Raw genomic sequence first — 7,103 nt, forward strand, 5'->3', positions numbered from 1 at the left:
TTCCGTCTTTTTTTTCTTTTCTCTCTACGCTCGCCGCCGCATCGTACTTCTTTCTCACAGCCGCCTCAATTATCCATCTCGCCGGCGATCACGATTCATTAGGCGTGAATCGAGGTTCCAAAAATCAGCAGACCGACCCCCTCTCTCCTCATCTTCACCCGCACCAACGAAGCTTGACGTCGGAGGTTTATCTTCGGAGCACTTGTTCAGCAACGTAAGTTCATCACTCTCGTTCTGTTCATTATGAGTTCGTCATGGGATGGGTGGCGCTGGGAGTGGTTGATTCGGAGGCTTTGTCGCTGAGCTGGGTCGTTTATTTGAAGAGTGTTGAGGTTATTAGAAAAGAAACAAGTACAGATCCATGTGAGTCATTTCTTTCTCTTGGAAACAAGTAGGATCCATTGCTTACTCATAGAGGGAAGTTGAAGCTGAGAATTTCGTATGATTTTTGAGATTGTCACTACTTGAAAGAGATGAAGGCTCTTTATTTCAGATAAGACTTGATAAACTCAAGACTTTTGAACAGTCCGAGCAATGGGTTACAAAGATATTTGCAGCACATAATAGTTAAATTGGGCAGTCTTGAGAGGATATTTGTGATTGTGATGGTTCTTTTTCCCAGATTTAATTTGTGAAGAAATCTTGTTTAAGTTTGTGATTTAATTTAATTACTTCTTTTTCATTATGATTCCTTTCTTAAATTTCAGAATGGCATGCAGGTTATGATTCTAAGGCAAATAACCCCTTCTTTGTATTATTGATTAAGACTAAAATACAAAATTAATTTGAAAAACAAATTTTATCATAAAAAGTAAAAGGAAGGACAAACACGAAATTTTGTCAGAAATGATGATAGTCATGAGGTTATAATTAATTTGCATTTTTATTTTACATTCTAAGGCTTGATGCAAACAAACTAATTTTGCTATAATTGTTATTAGAATGCTCGATGCTTTTTTGATAAAAACAATTATACTATTTCACTTCTATCTGTTTTTGTTTTTTTAGAAATATTTCAATCAGTGACTTTGTCATATATTCACTAATGAAAAGAAAAGGTCCAAAATCCTAAACTAAGATGTTTCTTTCAATTGTTAAAATAATCTGGGGTCGAACATGAAGTTGCTAGAGATCTCTCCAACACTCGCACCGATAGCATCTGAGCCCTCTACATGGAAGGCACAATGGCTCTTTTTATCTCCATGGCATACACGAGCTTCCCCTACACCACCAACCAGGTAGATAGTTTTGTTAGAGGGCTGAGCTCCTACAGGCTGCAGCAGCTCAAGCGCAACTCTTCAAGATGGCTAATGAGGGTAGAATAAAGCCAGAGCATTATAAAAATATAATTGTTTATATGTGCTACTACTCACTTTGGTTTCACTTGTTAATGTTTATGTTTATTTCACTATAATATGTTAGAAAATCAAGATGGATATACCAATGTCATGGTTTCTCATTTTAAATTTTCTAGTGATTTGTTATGTGGATGTGGTGTTGTATGCATGCTATTGTCAATTAATGTTTTTTTACTCAGTTTGTGGAATAAAAATGAAAACTACATCCTCTATTTCGAATGAATAGATACTCTACTGGCTAAACACTAGCAAGAGCTAAAAACGAACGATAGCACGAACCACTATTTTGGATCGGAGAAAAAAGAACGATGAAGGACGGTGATTAAAACGCAAAAAAATTAAAATTTTATTAAGAAAAGGAAAAGAAAACAAAAAACCAAACACACTTGAAGTCACAGATCGTAGCAAACAACCACAACTTGCACAAAGGCTTCAACCCAAACCATTAGTACATCAAATTTACTGCGCGCGCCAAGTGATCGACGAAAGGCCTTAATGAAAATTTTCCAATAACCTCAACACTCTTCAAATAAACGACCCAGCTCAGCGACAAAGCCTCCGAATCAACCACTCCCAGCGCCACCCATCCCATGACGAACTCATAATGAACAGAACGAGAGTGATGAACTTACGTTGCTGAACAAGTGCTCCGAAGATAAACCTCCGACGTCAAGCTTCGTTGGTGCGGGTGAAGATGAGGAAAGAGGGGGTCGGTCTGCTGATTTTTGGAACCTCGATTCACGCCTAATGAATCGTGATCGCCGGCGAGATGGATAATTGAGGCGGCTGTGAGAAAGAAGTACGATGCGGCGGCGAGCGTAGAGAGAAAAGAAAAAAAAGACGGAAGAATATGTGCCTATCAATATAATGATATTATTAACAATAAAAGGAAATTATTAAATAAGTAAAATACAATAGAATAGGAATTAAGTTGGGATAAAGATTAGCGCTCAAGAAAGTCGCTCAAATCGTGCTCAGCACATCAAAACTGTATATATATATATATATATATATATATATATATATATATATATATTGCCATAAAATTTGCTATACCTATTCGAAATGCGTACTAAATGAACTTTATTTTTGGGCAATAATATGCAAATAACGTAGAAGACAGTGTCGACATACATACTAATAAGTGAAATCAACGTTTCATTATGAAATAATTTGTGCTCGAGGATAAAAAAATATGAACAACATTTTTTTTAAAAGTGAAAAGTGCGAAAAGCATACATACACCTCTTTTTAATCTACGTTTTGAAAAATAATACTAGAAGATTTCATTTTATAATATATAATCACAAGTGAGCTAGGGAAATTAATCTTCGCTAATAAGTAATGCTAATCTGGCGAGTTGCAGATATAAATCTTTACACACATGTAATGCTCATTCCGTACGTACAAATTCTTACTAATCGGTACATAATTTATTTAATGATAGTGTTATTTTTTTAGGACGTAAAAGAAACAATATGGCACTCATTTCAGTAACATTTAATTCATGCGTGGACTTTATATTCTTTTGTCAGATTGGTGCTGAATAGATTTAATTCCAATTTGATAGAAGCTATAGTCATTATTAGATGAATAAATAAATTATGCATTTTAGTGAATTGACCTTTTCACTCTTTAGATTGGGAGATCATTAATAAAGTTGGAAAAATAATAGCACGTGATGGAAATATTGCACGCAATGAAACTACTATTCACATAAAATGAAAATACTATCCACACACAAGTTTGAACCAAAACTTCTCATAAATAAGAATTTTTTGGTATTTCAACTTTATTATTTGAGCTAGGCTTCATTAACATTACCTAATAACTAATAAAAATATCTTAAAGCATGATAATTACAATAAAATATACAAATTGTCTGAAAACTAATAAAAATATTTCTGACGAGTTATTTTAAACTCTCCAAAGATTCGACACCTCATTTATTTTTTAATAATGTGTCATGTTATTTATAAATATTAGAATTAAAAATCCATATCATAGGCCAACGAAACACATCACAATTTCATCATCGGATATCGAACAACATCATCTATTAGTTAGTTTTGAGATAATTTCTTTTATTTTACTGTAATTTCCATTAGTTCGTAGTATTTTATTAAATGAATAATAGTACTCCAATTTATTAAACTGTAGCCTTGTACATATCGAGTTTTAGCTTTTTTATATTTAAAAATAAATCATAATTAAAGCTAGATGCAACAAAATACTCTATTATGGTGCATCATACAAAATACTAGCTAACAATAAGGCAAAAATTTGCATGCAGAAGTCCAAAAATCAATCTAAAATATTACTATGATTTAGTAAACCCTTATTATTATTATTAGAACGATCCTCGAAACTAATTAATATGATAGTAGTCAAATTGTCAGAACAATTGATACTGGAAAACCCAAATCATTTTAAATAATAAATAGAACGTTGAAACCTCTGCCGCCGCAGAAAATTTGGTAAGTTATTAGACCACTAATGGTTAATTAATTAATTAATTAAAGGGTGACAAACAGGATGCTTAAACTAATTAATTAAGGTCGGGTAGAATTAGACATATACATTAATCCAGATTCCCCAATGCAAATATCAACATATTGTAGGTTGTTGTTCGGACAATGTATTAATTGTGCATCTAGCTTTATCATATGTTCACCGCCCAATTTATTTTTTTAAAACTCTCAATACATGAAATTAATTGATTAGCTTAACTGACAATTATATTTCTGTCAATTTTAATATTTAAAACTGCTAACCAGCCGCTGGCATGTCGCCAAAAAAACTCTTATTTTGTTTCTAGTTACTACATCTTTTTATATTATATATTTCCCTCTAGATTATTTAAAAAATGAATATACGTGCGCAATTAGAATATGATCTACAATAATACATGTTGATATATAGTTTTATTGATGATGTTGAGACTTGATACACATCAAATAAAGGAGACATACCAACTAGTCATTAATGGTACATGTTGATATCCATACATTTTGATTCGAAGCAATGCTTATAATTGTTTATATTTTAACGTCATGTAGTTTACCTAATTAGAGAAATCATATATATGTGACAAATTTAGCTTAAAATATCTCATTATCAGATTTATAAACTTGTATTCACCAATTCATCGAGCAAAAAGATAGTGAATAGACATCGTATGTTGTGATATTTGACAATAAATTTATCCATTTAAATGATTTCATTATGGGTCACCCGTAAAGGGATTTAAAATATTATTGGTATTTATATTAATTGTTCTTAATAACTATTTTTCAACGTTCCGTAAATTGCATTACTTAAAAAAAAGTTATGCATATATATTACTTGCAGAAATCATATTATAGTCCATCTATTTGGACCAAAGTATCAATAATAGAAGCAAGCATATCAATTATGAAGATCCGTCAAAATTATGAATTAATTCTTAACAAAATTAAATTGAGCTGATAAATAATTGAAGATCGTGGTAAGGGACCTCTATTTTGTAACATTTGGATCCTAGACCTTGACATTTGATTGGTTCCTCTTCAGGGAACAATCACATCTCATATTTCAACATCGTTGATTAATTTGTTTGTGTAGATTTTTTTTTTTTTTTTTATGAGAACATATAGATTATGTTGTTTAATTAAAATATACTCCCTCCGTCCCCAAAATAAGTTCCTCTTTGGGGACGGCACGGGTTTTAAAGAAAATGGTAAAGTGTATTGATAATTGAGAAAAATATGTTATAATTAGTATTGAGAGTGGTGAAAATGTGAAAAAGTGTTATAATTAGTATTGAGAGTGGTGGGGTAGTTGTTCAAAAATAGAAAGAAAGAAAGAGGAACTTATTTGGGGGACGTCCCAAAATGGAAAAAGATGAACTTATTTCAGGGACGGAGGGAGTATATATGATAAAAAATTGTTAACTGTATTTGGATTTGGAACCACGAAAGGCTCGGCCGTCCAAGGACATGGTTAAGCCTTCCTTGAATGCACCTAACTTAGATAATGTCACCTTAGATTACCCCTAAATGCTATTAAATCTAATACTATATTATTAAAATATTTTACTCATATTATATATTTTTTCTGTCTTTCATTGCTCTATTGGAAAACGGCCTGCAAAATGAAATTTACATGGAAACGTTATGAATGTTTTTTTTTTTTGTTCAGGATAACTTAGAGCCTCTGTTCACTCTAGGGCCCTAGGCTCACCAATACTTAGCAACACAAATATTATTAGAGTAGTGCTATTTGGACAAAATTTGTCCGAAGAAAAACAAGGTTAATTTTTTTTTTAAAATTAATTTATTTATAAATTTTGATTCAAGTTTAAAAGGATTTAGTTAGTTTTATTGTTTTTTCCATATTGTAATTTTTTCGTATTTTTTTAATATTTTTTTCTATTTTTTGTTATTTTATTTGTAGTTTGTGTACTTTAAAAATAATAATAATAATTAAAAAGGTTATTAAAAAATTACAATATAAAGAAAATAATAAAACTAGTTAAATCCTATTTTATTTTGAACCAAAATTTTTAAATAAATTTATTTTATAAAATATTTAATTATATTTTGTTCGGATAAATTTTGTCCAAATAACATTATTGATATTGATATTATTATTATTATTATTATTATTGGGAAGGGAGATTTGAATCCGTACGTATCCTTGCCACTCACTTATATTACAATTAACATGAGGCGATTTTTATATTACAATTAAGACCATATTTTGACTGCTATGAGATCAAAATTAATGTGTTTGATTAATTATGATGTTTTTTATTATACATGTAATTTATCAACATTGTATTTTTGTTGAAATGTATTACATTATCTACAAAATATATAAATATATGATATGAGGGTGAAATTAATGTATTTAATTAGTCCAATAATAAATTATGATATAACATAATTATATATTGTATCAATCTCACATATCTATAAATTCACGCTCTTATCACGCGTATAAAATGAAACCTTAATGATGATTTAATTGATGGTCATTTTTTTGATGGCTAAGCTTTAAGTAAAATAAATAAATCGTATACACCGGTCATTATCAGAAAAATAAAAGTTCACTCTGCATTAATACCTCAATCAAAGAATGGGAATTTTAATATTGAAGATTTTTGTTTGATCACTCAAGTGAATATGCTTCACACAAATGGTACAACTACATTAATTAATAAACTCAAGATTGTAATCTAGACGTGCAGATCCTTATAAACACAAACGTTTAAAACTCGAGCATTTGTCTAACATAGGTTGCATCCTATAAATGATTAGGGCAGATGCGACGAATTAGAAGATATTTAGAACGTAACAAGTGGTGAAACATTAATTAGCCAAGTTTACTACAATGATGATATTATGAGTTTGGTTCCCAGAAGTAATTAAATTGTATATATATATATATGTGGATGATTTTAGTTTTTAAATGTATTTCTACTAATAGGCTATATAAAATAAATAATGATATACTTCATCCGTCCACGAAAGAACTTCCTATTTTTTCTTTTTGGGATGTCCACAAATGAATTTTCTATCTATTTTTGGACTACACCCCACTGTATTAATTATTTATTCTTACTTTTTTTTTTTCACCATTCTCAATATTAATTACAACAATTTTTCTCCGCTTTCAAACATCCAACAACCTTTTCTTCACTCTCAATACAATCAATAATTTTTTTTCTTAAAATTTGTGGCACTTCCTCCTAGGAAGATCTTT

The sequence above is a fragment of the Salvia miltiorrhiza genome, chromosome 1 (genome assembly GCF_028751815.1).
Source record: "Salvia miltiorrhiza cultivar Shanhuang (shh) chromosome 1, IMPLAD_Smil_shh, whole genome shotgun sequence".
Classification (NCBI taxonomy): domain Eukaryota; kingdom Viridiplantae; phylum Streptophyta; class Magnoliopsida; order Lamiales; family Lamiaceae; genus Salvia; species Salvia miltiorrhiza.